At 40.0% G+C, this 20779-nt stretch overlaps 1 pseudogene; it reads right to left on the minus strand.

Annotated features, from left to right (window-relative positions):
- Positions 1–1350: 1350 nt before the first annotated feature.
- Positions 1351–1800, minus strand: LOC125164249 (nucleoside diphosphate kinase B-like; annotated as a pseudogene).
- Positions 1801–20779: the final 18979 nt, after the last annotated feature.

Consider the following 20779-nt stretch of genomic DNA (forward strand, 5'->3'; position numbering starts at 1 on the left):
CAAAAATGTGTTCAATAGGACAGTGTACAATAAATAGTTCCCAGATATGACTCAACAACAAAGGGAGAGGGTGGATTTCATGGACAAATAAGCCTAAGAAACTTCATGTACTGTAAATCCACCCCTTTCAAAAATCACAAAGCACATACCTCTATGATGGTGTTGTAATAGGTCCCATCATGGAGGAATGCAATATGCATTATCATAGAGCACAGAGAGTGTTCTAACACATTTATGGGAGAGAGCCTCCCCCACACATGCAGGTAAATGTGTCAAAGGATGATGTCTCAAAGGCAACTCTCCTCCCACAGAGGGAAACTGCAGAACTTTAACCATTAAGTCTGGGAGTCCTTCTGGGATAAGAAAGGAAGTTGCTGTGCAGAAATACTCTCATTTCTTATTTTGGTAAGCATAGTATTTACCACATGCTGGTCACTGCTCTGTGCCTTCACATACACTAACTCATTGAATCTACAACTGCTTGCAGAGTTTATTTATTTCCTTTTACAAACAAGGAAAGAATTCTTTTCTGAAGAATAAAGAAAGTGTTCCCTTCCCTGATAATAAGGATCTACATGAAGAGAGTTGTTGAAAGAGGAATGTTGCCTTTCTAGTGTGGGTGTGATGTTATTGGCTTGATCTATGTGCTCACTGGTAAAGGAACCAGTGTGTATGCAGCATACACTGGTAGAATATGGAAAGAAAAAATCCTATAAGGACAACCTTGGTCCCACTGACTTTGCAATCTAGAGGCTTCAGCTACCTATCCCTTAATGCCCTTGATGTTTTGCAATAGGGGCAAGAAGCATCACTGGCCACATGCTAATGCCTGTGTGTGTGTGTGTGTGTGTGTGTGTGTGTGTGTGTAGGACATCACAGTAGTCTTGGGATCAACACCTGGGAAAGGGAAGGAAAGGAAGCAGGATTGAACAAAGGGAGAAATAGAGTTGTGATGCAGACACAGAAAAAGGCTTCAAACCAACCCCACGGGGAGATCTGGATCTGAAATGATTCTGCAGAGTTGTCCCAAGTTGGAATGAGGGGTCAGGCCTTTACACCCCCGTGTTGATTAGTTATTGAATGTGGGCTGTCCTTTAAAGAAGCTGACTTTGGGCAAGGCAGTTTTAATCATCAAAGGCAATCCCTAGATAGGGCTGACAGTTGAGCACTGTCTTCTTGCTACATTTCCAGCAGCTGGGAGACTAAGTCTTTCAATCCAGGAGGGAACTCGGGTGGTACATTTCTGGATAGGAAGTTTTAATGCACTGAATGTGAAGAGGTAATCTCCACACTTCAGGAGTGAGCTCCTTCCCAAGTGGTACCAAAGGGAACTGATGCTTTGTCCACCTCTTATTCATAGATCTAGTCAAGAGCACAAGACTTGTAGTTAACTGATTCTTTAGGCTTAAACCATAGGCTGATTTCTTTCTCAGAAGTTTTTACTGAATCCTTGCCATGAGTGATGTTCCTGTCCACTTGAATGCAGAAGTCTCTGTGAATGGTACCTGGCTTAGAATCTGCTGGATTGGTCTCCCTAAGCATCACTCACTCCATCTTCACCACATTTAGCCCTCCTAGACCATGGTCACCACCAGTCCTGAGTTCATGTATTTCACCAGCCCAGGGAAGAATGGGTAATCTTCCAGGTCATTGCAATGCTGCTTCCTCAGAGGCTTGAAGGAACACCATGGCCACAAAGTGGAATCCCTTCTGCTTGAAGAGCTTGATGATCTTACCCACCAGCCTATGCTGCATACAGACTGACTTGATGGAAATGAAGATGTGCTCCATGTTGGCCATGACAGAACTGGCAGGGCTTGAACTGGTTCAAGTGGAGGTAAAAGTTTTTAATTTTGATGAATGCCAGTGTATTTATTTTTTTTCTTTTGTAGTTGTGTTTTTGTATATATAAGAAATCATTGCCAAATCCAAGGTCATGAAGATATGTACCTGTTTTCTTCTAGAAGTTTTATTTTTCTTATTTTTTTAAATGTTTATTCATTTTTGAGAGAGACAGAGACAGAGCATGAGTGGGGGGAGGCAGAGAGAGAGGGAGACACAGAATCTGAAGAAGGCTGCAGGCTCAGAGCTGTCAGCACAGAGCCCGATGCAGGGCTTGAACCCACGAACCGTGAGATCATGACCTAAGTTGAAGTCAGATGCTCAACCAACTGAGCCATCCAGGTGCCCCAAAAGAGTTTTATAGTTTTAGGTCTTACATTCAGGTCTTTAATCAATTTTGAGTTAATATTTGCATATGGTATGATGTTGGCATTCAACTTCATTCTTTTGCATGTCAATATCCATTTGTCTCAGAATGATCTGGTGAAAAGACTGTTCTATTACCATTGAATTGTCTTGGCACCCTTGTTGAAAATCAACTGACCATAAATATAAGCATTTTTTCCTGGACTCCCAATTCAATTTCATTGATCTATGTATCTATCCTTATGTTAGTATTGCACTGTCTAGATTACTGAAGTTTGCAGCAGGTTTTTTTGTTTTTAATTCAAATTTCAGTTAGTTAACATACAGTATAATACTAGTTTCAGGTGTACAATACAGTGATTCAACACTTTCATGCAATACTTGGTGCTCAACACAACAAGTGTACTCCTTAATCCCCATCACCTATTTCACCCATTCCCCCTGCCCCCACGTCCCCTCTGATAACCACCAGTTTGTTTTCTATAGTTAAGAGTCTGTTTATTGGTTTGCCTATGTTTTTCCCCCTTTGTTCATTTGTTTCTTAAATTAAATATAAGTAAAACATTGTTAGTATCATTAGTATTATTAGTATTAGTAAAGAAACATTTGTTTCTTAAATTAAATATAAGTAAAATCATGTGGTATTTATCTTTCTCTAACTTATTTAGCTTAGCAGGATACTTCCTAGCTCCATCCATGTCCTTGCAAATGGCAAGATTTCATTATTTTTTATGGCTGAGTAAAATTCCATTGTATATATATACACCACATCTTCCTTATCCATTCTTCAGTCTGTGGACACTGGGTCTGTTTCCATAGTTTGGCTAATGTAGGTAATGCTGCTATATATATCGAGGTGCAGGCATTCCTTTGAATTAGTAACTTTGTATTCTTTGGGTAAACACCTAGTTATGAAATTGATGGATTGTAGGCTAGTTCTATTTTTAACTTTTTGAGAAAACTCCATACTGTTTTCCAGAGTGACTGCACCAGTTTGCATTCCCACCAAAGTACAAGAGGGTTTCCCCTTTCTCCATATTCTCACCAGCACCTGTTGTTTCTTGTGTTGTTGATTTTAGCTATTTTGACAGGTGTGAGGTGATATCTTATTGTAGTTTTGATTTGTATTTCACTGATGATGAGTGATGTTGAGCACCTTTTCATGTGTCTGTTGGCTATCTATATGTCTTCAGAAAAATGTATATTCATGTTTTCTGCCCATTTTTAAACTGGATTATTCACTTTTGAGTGTTGAGATTTATAACTTCTTTATATATTTTGGATTCTAACCCTATCAGACATGTCCTTTGCAAATATCTTCTCCAATTCCATAGGTTGTCCTTTAGTTTTGTTTATTGTTTCCTTTGCTGTGCAGAGCTTTTTATTTTGAGGAAGTTCCAAAAGTTTATTTCTGTTTTTTCCCCCCTTTCCTCAGGAGACATATATAGAAAGTGTAGTAAGTTTTTAAATCAGTGAGTCTTCTTTGCTCTTCTTTTTCAAGGTTTTTTTGGCTATTTTGAGTCCTTTGAATTTCCACATGATCAGCTTACCAATTTCTGCAAGAGGGAGCCAGGATTCTGACAGAGAATGGGTGGATTCTCTGTAGATCAATCTGGGGAGTATTGCCATCTTAACAGTATTAAGTGGTGTTGAATAGAGGTAGTAAGAACAGACATCCTTGTCTTATTCCTAAACTTAGGGTGATAGCATTCAGTTTTTCACTATTAGATATTACTTTGCCTTTTTTTAAAAAAAGTTTATTTATTTTGAGAGAGAGAGGGCATAAGCAGGGGAGGGGCAGAGAGAGAGAGAATCCCAAACAGGCCCCATGCTGCCAGTGTGGAGCCCAATGTGGGGCTCAAATCCATGAACCAGGAGATCATGACCTGAACCAAAATCAAGAGTCAGTCATTTAACCAACTGAGCTGACCAAGAGTCAGTCACTTAGCCGACTGCCCCTATTTTGCTTTTGTTTTTTTTTTAAAGTTTATATATTTACTATATATAATATATATATATAGTAAACTATATATTATAGATATATAAATATATATAGTAAACTATATATTATAGATATATAAATATATATAGTAAACTATATATTATAGATATTAAATATAATATATGCATATAAAGATTATATATTTATAATCTCTACACCCAACATGGGACTTGAACTCATAACCCCAAGATCAAGAGTCGCATGCTCTTCCAACTGAGCCAGACAGGTGCCCCGTCTTGCTTTTGACTGTAAGATAACAGAACACCCTGACTTAAACAATAAGAGATCTCACAGTGTCCCTGGAGGGTAAGTCTAGAGTTAGGATGGGCTCCAGTAATGGTGTGGTTCAGTTTCTCAATGATGTCCTCAAAAACTCAGGCTCTTTCCACTCCTCAACTATGCTGTCCTCAGCTTCATCCTAATGTAGACTTTCCTTAGGGTTTTAAGTTATCTGCCAGGATCATCAGAGTTACACAGCATTGTACACAGTTACACAGTTATTGAGGCTTACCTGGTGTACCTTAAAGAGGGGTGTGAAAATGTCTCTCCCAACCACATACTCTTCCTCCTCTGCTCTGCTTGATTGGATCAAATACCCAGTCAGGTTGCACACTTACCCCTGGATCAATAACAGTCATCAAGGGAAACAAGAGGTCTCTGTTTTCTCCAGTCATCATTACAGAACAGGAAATAAACCAAGGGATCGTTCTTCTTTGAAGGAGATGGAGGAAGACTATAAATATTACTTTTTCTCCTGTTAAAATCCTATCAACTGGGGCACCTGGTGGCTCAGTCGGTTGAGCGTCCAACTTCAGCTCATATCATGATCTCATGGTTTGTGGGTTCCAGCCCTACGTTGGGCTCTGTGCTGACAGCTCAGGGCCTGGAGCCTGCTTTGGATTCTGTGTCTCCCTTGCTCTCTGCCCCTCTCCCACTCAAGCTCTGTCTCTCTATCTCTCTCTCAAAAATAAATATTAAAAACAATTTTTAAAAAATAAATAAAAATAAAATCCTTTCAAGTGCTGTGGTGTTACGGTTCTGTATCTTGATTGTGGTGGTGGTTGTATGAATCTACACATGTGATAAAATTGCATACAACCACACACACACATACACACAAGAATGCATGTATAACTGATAAAATCTAAGTGAGCTTTGTGGGTTGTACTAATGTAAATTTCATGGTTTTGATGTTATCTTATAGTTATGCAAGATGCTAACATTGGGGGAGGAAGGTGGAAGGCACACAGGACTTCCCTATATAATTTTTTGTGATTTCCTGTGACTCCATAACTATTTTTTAAAAATTATATCAAGCGAATTACATATTGGGGTTTTTGTCAATGATCAGCAGTATAGAGGGGAGATCTGTGGTAGATCTAGAAGTAGAAGGAAAGACTTATTTATATACAGTATCATTATCAGGTAGCTTGTCTTGTATTACCCTTTTTTAAAAAAGAAATTGAGTTATAATCTACATCCAGTAAAGTGCAAAAATCTAGTGTTGCTTGAATTTACACACACACATACTCTTTACCAGCTGAAGGTACTCACTATTTTGACTGCTATCACTTAGATTAATTTTGCCAAACGGTGCACTTTTATTTATATTCAATAGTACTTTCAGTGCTATTCTAGGAAAGAAAAAGAAAACATGTCTATTGATATTATTGCTTGTAGAACTCTGGCTAAAAAGATAGAAAGAGTGACAGGCAACAACAGATGCTGGTGAGGATGCGGAGAAAGAGGATCTCTTTTGCATTGTTGGTGGGAATGCAAGCTGGTGCAGCCACTCTGGAAAACAGTATGGAGGTTTCTCAAAAAACTAAAAATATAACTACCCTACGACCCAGCAATTGCACTACTAGGCATTTATCCAAGGGATACAGGTGTGCTGTTTCGAAGGGACACATGCACTGCCATGTTTATAGCAGCACTATCAACAATAGCCAAAGTGTGGAAAGAGCCCAAATGTCCATCGATGGATGAATGGATAAAGAAGATGTGTTATATACATACAATGGAGTATTACTCGGCAATCAAAAAGAATGAAATCTTGGGGCGCCTGGGTGGCGCAGTCGGTTAAGCGTCTGACTTCAGCCAGGTCACGATCTCGCCGTCCGTGAGTTCGAGCCCCGCGTCGGGCTCTGGGCTGATGGCTCGGAGCCTGGAGCCTGTTTCCGATTCTGTGTCTCCCTCTCTCTCTGCCCCTCGCCCGTTCATGCTCTGTCCCTCTCTGTCCCAAAAATAAATAAACGTTGAAAAAAAAAAATTAAAAAAAAAAAAAAAGAATGAAATCTTGCCATTTGCAACTACTTGGATGGAACTGGAGGGTATTATGCTAAGTGAAATTAGTCAGTCAGAGAAAGACAAAAATCATATGACTTCACTCATATGAGGACTTTGAGAGACAGAACAGATGACCATAAGGGAAGGGAAACAAAAATAATATAAAAACAGGGAGGGGGACAAAACAACAGAGACTCATAAATATGGAGAACAAATGAGGGTTGCTGGAGGGGTTGTTGGAGGGGGGATGGGCTAAATGGGTAAGGGGCATTAAGGAATCTGCTGAAATCATTGCTTCACTATATACTAACAAATTTGGACATAAATTTTAAAAAATAAAAAATAAAGTTAAAAAAAGAAAAAAAAAGATAGAGAAAGAGTGAAAACAACTAAGAAGGGCACTGTTTCTGGAGAGAGATCAGAATCTCCTTGGCTTCTGCTCCGGAAGACTTGCCTTCATTCAGGTTGAGCTAACACTGATGAGGGAGCTCTGATGGCCCAGACCCTACACACCTGATTCCACTGCTTTTCAGTGCTGGCTGGTGCCCACCATCCCCCTGCCATGTCAAACTTACCACTCTGCCTTTTTTTTTTTTTAATGCACCAGTGTAAAAAGTTGATTGTATACATTCCTCAGCCAGCAAGAGAACTAGTGCATAAGTGTTGAGCATGTTGCAGGAGCCATTAGATATGGGACACCAAGTTAAAGATATAGGTGGATGCAGATGGGACCTCTGATGTTTTATCATCTCCTGTCATCCTCTCAACTGCAGAGGTACAGAGCACCTTGCCTGGGGCCTGAAAACTCTGCTCTTTTCAGTGTTTTAAAACATGGCAGAAAGTTTAATGGTAACAAAACTGGTCAAGCTGTATTTATTTCTGCTCACTATGGGCTTTCCTCTCTCAGTGTTATGTGATTGGGTATCTTAGGGAAAGAGGCCAAACTTCTCATTCTTGAACAAATATTTGAAATCCAAAGAGACAGAGTTGCTAATGACGTTAATGGCAATAGTCCATTTTTAAAACTTTCTGCAGCTCATTCATTCACAGGTGTACCTGACTGTGCACAGGATCTAAAGCTAAGAAAAACCAGGCAGGTTGCTTTATCCTCCAATTGGAAAGGGAACTTCCAGAGCCAAGGGTCCTGAGGCCTGGACTGTGTCCTCCCTTTGCTGGGTGATAGGCACCCTATGACTTAGATCAGTCAGGATCCTGCAACAGACAGATGCAACACCAACAAAGAGCAATGGAGGCAGATTTAATACAAGCCTATTTACAAAGGCGTGGGTAGCGTTAAGGGAAACCAACAAGGGATGCTGAGACAACACCCCCCACCCCCGCGCCCAGCCCCCAGGCCTAGAACTTCACCCCTAGGTCTAAAGAGGCTATGGGGCACCTGGGTGGCGCAGTCGGTTAAGCGTCCAACTTCAGCCAGGTCACGATCTCGCGGTCCGTGAGTTCGAGCCCCGCGTCGGGCTCTGGGCTGATGGCTCAGAGCCTGGAGCCTGTTTCCGATTCTGTGTCTCCCTCTCTCTCTCTGCCCCTCCCCCGTTCATGCTCTGTCTCTCTCTGTCCCAAAAATAAATAAACGTTGAAAAAAAAAAAATTTAAAGAGGCTAAAGAAAAGGGGTTACAAAGCTCAGAGAGAAGGACACCTGGGTGACTTAGTCGGTGAAATGCCGGACTTCAGCTCAGGTCATGATCTCATGGCTTGTGAGTTCGAGCCCCACAATGGGCTCTGTGCTGACAGCTCAGAGCTTGGAGCCTGCTTTGGATTCCATGTCTCTCTCTCTCCCTCCCCTGCTCATGCTCTCTCTTTCTTTCAAAAATAAACATTTAAAAAATTTACAAAGCTCAGACAGAGCAGCTAAGAAGAGGGACTATTTGCAACAACGTGGATGGAACTGGAGGATATTATGCTAGGTGAAATAAGTAAGTCAGAAAAAGACATATTTCATATGTTTTCACTCATATGTGGAATTTGAGAAACTTAATAGAAGACCATAGGGGAAGGGAAGGAAAAATAAGTTACAAACAGAGAGGGAGGCAAACCATAAGAGACTCTTAAATACAGAGAACAAACTGAGGGTTGATGTGGTGGGAGGTTGGGAGGGGGGCAGGGAAAGTGGGTGATGGGCATTGAAGGTGGCACTTGTTGAGATGAACACTGGGTGTTGTATGTAAGTGATGAATAATGGGAATCTACTCCTGAAGCTAAGACTATACTGTATGTTAACTAACTTGACAATAAATTATTTAAAAAAGAAAAAAAAGGGGGCCTGGGTGGCGCAGTGGGTTGAGCGTCCGACTTCAGCCAGGTCATGATCTCACGGCCCGTGAGTTCGAGCCCCGCGTCGGGCTCTGGGCTGATGGCTCAGAGCCTGGAGCCTGTTTCCGATTCTGTGTCTCCCTCTCTCTCTGCCCCTCACCCGTTCATGCTCTGTCTCTCTCTGTCCCAAAAATAAAAATAAATGTTGAAAAAAAAATTTTTTTTTAAAAAAAAAGAAGAAGAAGAGGGATCAACCAGCTTGGGCCTTTAGCAGAGGAACACAGTCAATGAAGCCCAGCAGGAAGGGAACCAGTGGACTAAATACTTCAACCTCTGTCTTCTCCCACTTCTGATCTTCTGCTGTTGGCTCCCACTTTCCTAACCCAACTCAAAGTCAAGGCACCAGGGATCCTTGTTGATATAGTTCAACTATATCAAGTTCAAAGATCAGCCCCCCTAAAGCCCGAAGTGGGATGGAAAGCAGATCCAGTGGGATAGAATGGAAAATACCCAGCATGCCACTCTTTCATTCATCATTGCATAGTTGATACTCCAGGGGAGCACTGTCTACCCAGGGAGGGGCACTTCCTACCCCCTGGGGAAAAGGAAACAAAGAAGAAAGTAAATTTGTCAGAGGTACTTCTTGAGAATGTCAATCTAAGCTCACACATAGGGTCAAGGTGGATTTAGCCTTCGATTTTCTTTTCTGTCGCTGTACTCCCCAGGTCCCTGCCCTGCTCACCACACAGCGTCCTGCACGTAGGTTTGATGAAAACAATTTTACTCTATTTCTGGTGGTTTCTAGGATGCCACTGATCATCATCCCCATCATTTGTGAGGGTCACCATACATGTCATTTTGTGAGGGTCACCATACATGTCATTTGAAAGTCCATCTCAGAGAGGCTTTCAAATTAATCCAGACCACACTGATATCAAGAACATGTAACAAAAACCTCTAGATAGTCATTGAATTCATGGGCAGTCATTAAGGTGTTTATGTGTCGACAAAGGGATGGGGTAGTTTTTAGCAAAGTGGTGACTGATGAGGGCACCATGGGGGCTGTTACCTACAAATTTCTTTCCATCTCTCATCATCTCAGAGAAGTGGCCTTACCTCCACCTGATACAACTGCAGGTGTAGGTGCTTAAAACCTTTTTTCTCAATAAGGTAAATTCACAGATTCCATTCCATCCACAGGGCCATTTTTTGGCCTACCACACTACTGCCACATGTGAATAGCAAAGTAAAATCTAAATTGGAGGACAAGGTGCTCTCCCCTACTTGCACTTAAGCAGCACAGGGTAACAGTGCAATACACTAACAACAGAGTTCAGGGACGTAACACTATAACTGAATTGATTTGATCATAGGGACCCAAAAGAAACTCCCTGTGGTTGACCAGATTTAAGATGACAAACATATACAAAAAATTAAAAGTTAAAAAAAAGGGGGGTATCTGAGTGGTTCAGTTGGTTGAGTGTCTGACTCTTGATTTTGGCTCAGGTCACGGTCCCAGGGTCATGGGATGGAGCCCTGTGTTGGGCTCCAGGCTGAGTGTGGAGCCTGCTTGGGATTTTCTTTCTCTCTCTCTCTCTCTCTCTCTCTCTCTCTCTCTCTCCCTCCCTCCCTCCCTCCCTCCCCCTCTCCCTCTCCTCCACATGCACATGTTCTCCCTCCCTTAAAAAAAAAGACATGCATGGAGGATTTTGCAGGGAGCTGGGACCCTGCATTAGCAAGAGGGGGCAAAAATACCCTGTGACCTTGCTATTTGAACAGCTTTGTATACAAGACCAGTACACAGACCTGGTGGCTAGCTTGGAGGAGGCAGGGAAGAGGCTCCCACACCCTCTAGTTTCACTGATAATCTGACACGTCAACCCATTCCAGGGTACCCAACTCCTGCCCTTTGTGGTGCACTGTGCTCTGCCTTATGGAGAACAGCCAGCTTAGTGCCTGTCAAGACTTCACCACCCAATCCCAGCCAACTTGATCTTTCAGGCTGGTTCTGGATCTACACAGTATGTTCCAGGCCCAGCCTGGGGCCAGCTTCAAAGGTCATGCCTATGGTACCTCACACTAACTTGGGCTCAATAGAATGTAAATGACCAAAGACCCAGAACGTGTAACAGGCCAGAGGCAGAATCCTGGCATTTTGGGGGCTTATTCCATAGGTACATACTAAGACATAGTCTAGCATGGTCCCTTGTACCAAGGCCTTATAGGCAACACCAGCATATCAAACTATCTGAGAGCCATGGGTGGAGAAAGGGATGCAGGTAGGGCTGGACAGGGCTTGAACATTGTTAAACACCTGGATGAGTATCTTTGGGCAAGTCCTGAGATCTCTAAGCAGAACCTGAGCTTTGGGTTTTTTGGTGGTTTTTTTTTTTTCATTTCATTTTGTTTTGTTTTTAAGAAAGTACAAGTACAAGGGGCGTCTGTCTGGGTGGCTCAATCGATTGAACATCCAACTTCAGCTCAGGTCATGATCTCACAGTTTGTGAGTTCAAGCCCCACTTCAGGCTCGCTGCTGTCAGTGCAGAGTCTGCTTTGGATCTTCTGTTCCCTTCTCTCTCTGTTGGCTACCCTCCCCTCCCTCAAAAAAAAGAAAGTACAAGTACAAATTATATTATTATGTTTTCCCCCACTGACCTGCCTTACTAATCTGCTGCTTGATAGAATTCAACGTAGCTCTCCAAACACTCAAGTAGCTGGGGAATGTCCTGTCACCCTGACCAGTCTCCTTCAGCATGTCAGTGTGAAACCCCAGCTCAGGCCATCAAGGGCAGGGCACAGAGTGAAGGCTGGCATGAGCCTTGGTTTGGCATTGAAGTAGGAGAGAGCATTAACAATGGAAAGCTGGGGTGGAGGGGCAGGGGCTAACTGCCAGGGTTTGATGTTCTGTGATAAGATAGGGAGGTGGGTGGGTTTCCTGCAAAGAACTGGATTTTACTTGCTGGAAGCCAGTTCAGCTCTTCACAGGCTGAACCTAAGCGTCTTTTTTTTTTTTTTTTTTTTTTTTTTTTAATATGGTTGTTTGTTTTGGGCTTCAGCTTCCTGCAGTATCAGTTTCTGTCAGACCAGTTTGTTAAAAAAGCACTTTGAGTAAATACCAGAGGCCAGGATGAAACTAAAATAGGGAGACTTAAAAAAATGTTTTGTTTTTATAGAACTTGAGTTTAATTCCCTCTCAGGGTTAAACAAAGTTCTCTTCAGAATAAATACTGCCCATCGGCTGAGAAGGAGTTTCAGAACTGGGAGAGAAGAAGCAGTAGTCTTGGGATTGGAGACCGGACCCTGAGGCACGGGAGGCATTAGATTGCATCTACAGGCTTTCAAACACCAAGAAATAAAATAGAGGAGCTGTGCTTTTTGTTGTATGCTAGCTATGTCCCTGAAAAGTTATGTGAAAAATTCCTAAACGGATTCCTGTTCACAATGCGATAGACAAGGTCACTGAAGGAACCTTCCCAGATGGTTTTATAAAACGAGATCCCTGCAGGGCAAGGACTAAGGTGAGGCAAGTAAGCGGAGGTCCAAAAATTCAGTGATCAAGATGAACAATAATGCAGTATTTTACCAAATCAAAATTAATGCAAAAAATCCAGGATGAACAAATTGTCATTTTTCACAGAAAGGCAGGATCTGTCTTTACACACAACTTGTAGATGTGACTAAGTTAAACATTTTGAGAGGAAGTTCTCGTCCTGCACTAAATACAGTGAGCCCTAAATACAGTCATTTGTATCCTTATAAGATAGATCTATAGAGAAGATGCAGACATATAGAGCAGAAAGCAACATGAAGACAAAGAGATTTGGAATGATGCGGCCACAAGCACAGAAATGCTAGGGCAGTCCCCAAGGGCCTCTGGGGGAAGTGCAGTCGTGCTGACATCTTAATTTCAGACTTCTGACCTTCAGAACCGTGAGACAATAACTTTCTGTTATATGAAGCCAACCAGTTTGAGATCGATTTTTTACAGCAGTCTTAGGAAACAAATACAAATAGTGTTGCTTATATTCTCCCACCATCCCACATAAGTACTTTTGTTTTATTTTTTAAATTGGATGAGTGTTCTTTAATTGAAAGCTCTTTAGGTTATCTCCCCCAGAAGACTCAGACACAAATATGTGGGGATCCTGGGCTGAGACGCTAAACCAAGTAGTAGCCACCAAACCCCTCTTGAAAGCACATCTCTCCTCTGCATAAGCTTGATCCATTTGTTTCTTCTTCCTATAGGAAGAGTTCTCTCCAAAGTATTCCTCAGCCTTGCATGGAAGTCATGGAGACTTCAGATGGCTCCCCCTCCCTCCACCAACTCACATGGTACATGAAGATCTTGTTGATGGAAGGAGCTTGGACTCAAATTGGAAATAACATGGATACACAGACATGTGTACACACAGTGTACAAAACTTGTCTGCCAGGGTTTCTAATGGATTCAAATGCATATGGAGAGCAGGGCAAACTTTTCTTTTTATTTAAAAAGAAAATTTTTTTAACGTTTATTTATTTTTGAGACAGAGAGAGACAGAGCATGAACGGGGGAGGGTCAGAGAGAGGGAGACACAGAATCTGAAACAGGCTCCAGGCTCTGAGCTGTCAGCACAGAGTCTGACGTAGGGCTCGAACTCACGGACCGCAAGATCATGACCTGAGCCAAAGTCGGCTGCTTAACCAACTAAGCCACCCAGGTGCCCCAAGCTTTTCTTTTTAGAGGGCATAGTGTAAAATTCCATTACAAATTGAATCCCAATTGCCTTTCAGTTTCTTGAAACAGTCTGCATTGCCTGAACCATTCCTTCCTCAATTTCAAGAAGCTTAAGACTCTGTTGTGAAAATCTTTTTTTACATTGACAATTTGTATTGTAGTATATTCTTCACCTAGAGAACAAGTTAGCTCAGAGTGCAGCAATTTTTAAATAAAGGTATGCCCCAAGCCACAGTTTAGGATGATGCACTTTTGAGTGCTCTAGGAAATTCCCAAATAAAACATTGTATTTACAAAAACATAATTGTTCTGGGCAGCATGCCCAGTGTAAATTTACTCTTAACAAAATAATTTTTTAAAAACTACTGGAAAAGAAGTTAACTTTTTGAATACATTAAAGTGATCCAAAAGTATGAAAGGGTATAACATGAAAATGTCCTCTCATTTCTACCCTCCTGCTGCTCAGTCTCTCTCCTTAATATTTCGTTTGCTTGTTCACAGGAAACAGAGAGACAATTTGTTTCTTATTGTACTTCCAGAGATGTGTTCTGTACAAATGGTAGCATCCTACATATACTTTAAAAACTTTTTAATTGAAGTATAATATACATAAAGTGCATGAACCTGAATAACTAATCAAAAAACTCCCAAGAAACAAAAGTCCAGGACCAGATGGCTTCACAGGTGAACTCTACCAAACATTTAAAAAATAGTTAATACCTATTCTTCTCAGACTATTCCAAAATGGAACAGGAAGAAAAAGGTCCAAATTCATTCTATGAGGCCAGCATTACCCTGATACCAAAACCAGATATATAGAAACCATCAAAGACAAAAAACATATTAGAACTGATACATGAATTCAGTAAGCTCACAGGCTGAAAAATTAATGTACAGAAATCTGTTGCATTTCTATACACTAATAATGAAGCAGCAGGAAGAGAAATTAAGAAAACCATTCTATTTACAATTGCATCAAAAATAATAAAATACTTAGGAATAAACTTAACCAAGGAGGTGAAAGACTTGTACTCTGAAAACTAAAACACTGATGAAAGCAACTGAAGATGACACAAAGAAAAGGAAAGACATTCCATGTTCATGGATTGGAAGAACAAATGTTGTTAAAATGTCGATACTACCCAAAGCAATCTATATATTTAATGCAATCCATATCAAAATACCAACAGCATTTTTCACAGAACTAGCACAAATAATCTTGAAATTCGTATGGAATCACAAAAGGCCCCAGATAGCCAAAGCAATCTTGGAAAAGAACAAAACTGGAGGTATCACAACCCCAGTTATCAAGACATATTATAAAGCTATAGCAATCAAAACAGTATGGTACAGGCACAAAAATAGACACATAGATCAGTAGAACAAAACAGAGTCTGGAAATAAACCCATAATTATATGGAAAATTAGTTTTCAATAAAGAAATCAAGAATATGCCAAGGGAAAAAGTCTCTTCAACAAATGGTTTTGGGAAAACTGCGCAGCTACATTCAAAAGAATGAAACTGGGCCACTTTCTCACACCAAACACAAAAATAAACTAAAAATAGATTGAAGACCTAAATGTAAGACCTGAAACCATAAAAATCCTAGAAGAGAGCACAGGCTGTAATTTCTCTGACATTGACAGTAGCAACATTTTTCTAGATATGTCTCCTGAGGCAAGAGAAACAAAAGCAAAAATAAACTATTGGGACTACATCAAAATAAAAAGCTTCTGCACAGCCAAGGAAACAACCAACAAAATTAAAAGACATTTGAATGGGAGAAGATATTTGCAACTGATATATTCAGTAAAGAGTTAGTATCCAAAATATATAAAGAATTTATAAAACTCAACACAAAACCCCCCAAATAATCCAATCAAAAATGGGCAGAAAACATGAATAGGTATTTCTCCAGAGAAAACATACAGATGGTCAGCAGGCACATGAAAAGATGCTCAACATCACTCATCATCAGGGAAATGCAAATCAAAGCCACAATGAAATGTCACCTCACACTTGTCAGAATGGCTAAAATAAAAAATTCAAGAAACCAACACGTGCTGATGAGGATGTAGAGAAAAAGGAACCCTCATGCACTGTTGGTGGAAATGAAATCTGGTGCAGCCACTGTGAAAAATAATATGGAGTTTCCTCAAAAAATTAAAAATTGAATTACTGTATGATCCAGTAATCTCACCACTGGATATTTATCCAAAGAATACAAAAGCACTAATTTGAAGGGATATATGAATCCATATGTTTATTGTAGAATTATTTACAATAGCCAAAGTATGGAAGCAGACCAAGTCTCCATTGATAGATGAATGGATAAAGAAAATATTTATATATATGTACTATATGTGTGTGTGTATACACACACATACACATAAATTATATATATATATATATGTATAATTTATGAAACAAAAGAAAGATAAAAGGAGACATATAAAAAAACAGACTCTTAACTATAGAGAACAAGCTGATGGTTACCAGAGGGGAGGGGGATGGGGGGATGGGTGAAATAGATGAAGGGGATTAAGAGAACACTTATGATAAGCACTGAGTAACACATAGAATTATTGAATCACTATATTGTACACCTGAAACTAATACAATACTGTATGTTAATGATACTGGAATTAAAAAGAAATATCATCTGAACCCCTGCATCCCCCTCAATATCCTTTCCAGTCACTTCATCCCTCAAAGGTATTCACTCTTCTCTTCTGGCTTTTAACAGCATACTTCTGCTTCTGTATACTTTCTATAAATGCGGTAGTCTGTATACCTTAAATAAGTGATATTATTCCATAAGGTTGTTTCTGGTTTTTTTAGCTCAACACTGTGTTTGTGAGATTTTTCCCTATTGACAAATGTGGTTGTAATTTATTCATTCTCATCGGTGCTTAATATTTTATTGTCATACACACTGTTTTTGCAACTTGTTTTGCTTTTTCATTTTACAATATATCTCAGAGATTTTTGTATCCATATATTAAGAGTGCTCTTGTCCTTTCATTGTGTTAGTAATAGCATTTCTTTTTTTTTTATTTTTTTAAAAAATTTTTAACGTTTTTTTAATTTATTTTTGAGACAGAGAGAGACAGAGCATGAACGGGGGAGGGGCAGAGAGAGAGGGAGACACAGAATGGGAAGCAGGCTCCAGGCTCTGAGCCATCAGCCCAGAGCCTGACGCGGGGCTCGAACTCACGGACCGTGAGATCGTGACCTGAGCCGAAGTCGGACGCTCAACCGACTGAGCCACCCAGGAGGCCCAGTAATAGTATTTCATTATGTAAATAACAACTTTTTTTTTTACTTATCCCCTTAGATGGACATGTAGCCACAACCTATATTTAAAACTAATATTTACCTCTAACAAAACAAGGACTAATTTTACAGTACTCTCAGTAAATTAGTAAAATATTTTCCAAGAAAAAAATTTTAAAGATATTTTATTTTAAAAAATATTTACTTATAGTAATAAATGTATTTGTTTTTGCAGGGAAACCAGATTCAGTAAACCTCTAAATGCCTCATATGTTGGGGTTGTGAGGACAGGGAACCAGCGTGAATGACCCCATGATCTGGGGGAACAGTGGATGGAGAGGGTGGTGCAGACCCTAAAAAACAAGTTAGTCCATCTAATCCCATGACTGAACAATTATCCTGAACCAATTCCAAGGCCATTTGCTTTGCCTGCAAATTGTTTTTAAGTTTCTGTCATTGAAAAAGAAGGAATGGAGAAATTTATTTAAGTGTTCTTCAGCTAATGAAGAAAAGTTGAAATTCTTCTATATTTGGGTCATAAGCATTTCAGCAATAACAAGAAGTATAATTGTCTCAGGTAGCATTGGTAACATATTCTAATTCTTTGCTGTCAGAGTGGGAAACAACTGAGTAATTTAATAGCAAGTTTTGCCTTGAGAGAGAAAGTGCCAATGGCGGAGAGCAGGGTTAGTGGGGCAGAGGGAGAGACAATGCTAAGAAGGCTCCATGCTCAGCACCAAATCCAATGCAGGGCTTGATCCCACAACCCTGGGATAATGACCTGAGCTGAAACCAAAAGTCAGACACTCAACCAACTGAACCACCCAGGCAAGTTATGCTTTAAGCACAAAGAATGATTGTGGAATGAAATGTTCACGTGTAAATTTAAATATTGGTTGCTCTCAAAGTACTTACTCTTCAAATTCATTAACAATGTATTTTAAATTTTTCCAATGTATTTTAACAATGTATTTTAAATTTTATGTATGAGATCATACATAAACAGCTTGACTAAAATTATTAACCAAGTGATTCTCATGTATTTGTCTTTTATACGTAAAAATAAGCCTCAGTTAAATGGCTCAGTTAAGTGTCTGACTCTTAATTTAGGCTCAGGTCATGATCTCACGGTCGTGAGTTCAAGCCCCATTGGGCTCGTGCAGAGCCTGCTTGGGATTCTCTCTCTCCCTCTCTCACTGCCCCTCCCCCTCCCATGTGTGCGCACATGCTCCTCTCTCTCTCTCTCTCTCTCTCTCTCTCTCTCTCTCTCTCTCAGAAATAAATAAAATAAAAAAAAAATAAGCCATTAGTTCAAGTATAGCTTGATTCTCTTTCCAGTTCATAGAATAATGGTACAAATGAACTTGGAAAATACATTTCTACCCTCCCTTTGACAGAACACATGGAGAGAAACATGGAGAGAAAAATCTTCCATTCCTGCATCATGATGATTCCTTCCTAATCACAATACTCCCATCCGTTTGGAGCAAGGTATGATATAGCAAATGGCTGAGACCCATGCTTCTGACTCTAAGAGAATCCCTGGGTATGGAGGAAGCCTGAATTCCACTTTCCAAATTGTGAGAGTCCAATTACCTTGGCTAGTCAGAGTCATAGTTGCTGTGCTCTTGTTTTGAAATATGAGCTGTGATCTATTTCCCCACTTACATGAATTCAGTGAGTCTCCATAAGTAACAGAAACCCAGTTAGATAATACATTAGTCCCATAATGAGGCTATGTAAGAGCAACAATTGAATTCTTACCATCCTTCATTTTGTGAAATTATTTCCAATTCTGAAATAGTGAGTCTCCTGTTTGTTGTGGCCACCAACTCTTCCTGAATGTTACAAATCAAATCATGTGAAGTGGATGTTTGGTTGTGAACTCATCTTCAGTAGAAATGGTTTTTGCTGTGAATTTCTCAAGGGCCCTGGGTGGTGGAATTGTCTCTACTGAGCAGTTTCTTGTGGTTCTGCCAGATCCCTGAAGGTTTAAATTATTTTGATTAGTTTTTATATGAATTCATTACCTTATATGCTTAAGGTTCCTATAACATATAAGTCATGTAAAGCTCAGGTCTTGGGCTTTGATTTTTCACAAATGATATATTTTTGTAACACTCGAAGTCTCAGACAGAAGGCCAGCTTCCCCAGGCCAGTGGGAAGAGTTTTCTAGGTCATGGTTTAAAACAAGGCAACTCTTTAATGTTTTCCCATTCCACATAGGTGAACATCATATTGTCTGCCCCCAGCCTAGTCTTTAGAGTTCATGTTTGAGCCTAAAATCCATCCAGAATGATTATGGATGGAAAGCAAGTGATGAGAAATAGTGAACTCAAAAGGAATATTAAAAAGGGCTTTATTTTGTTTTTAAATGCCAATTTTGAGGTGATATGTGAACTTGGGTTTTTTGGAGAGGCTGTCTAGAGCCAATTTAGGGCAAAATCATGAAGTTCATAAGTTGAGGGGGCTCCTGACCCTTATTGGAGCAGAAATCGAGAAGAATGGCATTGTGATGAAGTGGATAAAACTGACCTTGGAGCTAGGAAGATCTGGGTTCAAGTCCCATCTCTGGCACTTACTAGTTGTGTGACTTTGAGAAAATCAGTTAACCTTTTGAGCCCCAGTTACATTTCTACAAAATGAGGCTAATAGCCATTGCCTTTCAGTGTTGTTGAAAGTATTAAATTGAATTACATATAGTAGGAACTAGATCACGTACACAAGTAACTTGGGTAAATTCAACACTTGCCCTTTTTATACATTGCCTTCTTTTATGTGATAAAACAACCTGAAATATTTTATATGTAATGATTATCATATATGCAAGATGTATATCTCACATTGGCATATTCATATTACCATAAAAGAATATATACATGGCTATATATACAGTATTTTCTGAGTGACTTAAGGAATTTTCAATATTCATTTTGATCACATACAATTTTTGCCTGACATGCTTGTTTTGGAATCTGACTCACATGTGACATGGAGTTCTACTGTCCTCAAGAGGTGCTCAACGAACTTTAGCTCCCTTTCCCTATTTCCTTGTGTTTGTTTTTATGTTTTAGATTCTTACTAAAGTACTTAATGTTCTCAGGCTACCTCTCTCAACTCCTGTCAAAGGAAAGCATCTAATACCTTTATCACAAGCAGTTAGAGATAATTGGTTATAGCTTCCCTCATGATTGGTTATCACTGCAGTGGAGAGCACAGGGAGCAAAGATCAACCTGAAGGACTGTGTGGGAGAATATCAGGCATTCGTGGAAAGGTATTTTGAAGTGAAAGTGGGCAGGGAGCTTCTCTGATCTCAAATGCCATTACAAGACAACCACCAACTTTACCTCCATAGAAGGCCAACCCCGTGACTAGGAAAGCTTTATCCTAGTGGTTCCATAATGCACCCAAGTGGCTTTCATGTCAGAGAATTTAGACACCCATGATCCTGTTTGTTGGCTGCACCGTATAGAAGTAATACAATTTATTTAAGCAATCCCCTCTTGATGGACATTTAGATTACTCCCAGTGTTTCACTGTTACAGACAATGCAGTGGTGAACATTTTAATAGACACTCTTCTCTTTCTTAACACTAAGATTATTAGGATAAATTCTTAGAAGTTGAGTTGCTGTCAAAAAGAATGTATGTTTAAAGTGTTGATGCACATTAACAAATTATTTTCTAGAAAATGTGTAGCAATCTATACCTTTCAGAAGAGTGTATGTGTTTTCCTTACATCCTTGCCAAATACTGCTCATTGACAGCTTCTTCCCTCCCCCCACCTTTTTTTTCTGGCAGAGCTTATAAAGTACGGTGGTTAGGAGCACAGACTATGGCATCAGGGTACCTAAATTAAAATCACAGGCTGGCACTTTCTACCTGTGTGTGACCTTGAGCAAATTACTTAATCTTTCTGTGCTTCAGTTCTATCATCTTTAAAATAGGATCACAGGGGCGTCTGGGTGGCTCAGTTAGGTTAAGTGTCTGCTTCGGCTCAGGTCATGATCTCACAGT

The sequence above is a fragment of the Prionailurus viverrinus genome, chromosome B1 (assembly GCF_022837055.1).
Source record: "Prionailurus viverrinus isolate Anna chromosome B1, UM_Priviv_1.0, whole genome shotgun sequence".
In the NCBI taxonomy this organism is placed as follows: domain Eukaryota; kingdom Metazoa; phylum Chordata; class Mammalia; order Carnivora; family Felidae; genus Prionailurus; species Prionailurus viverrinus.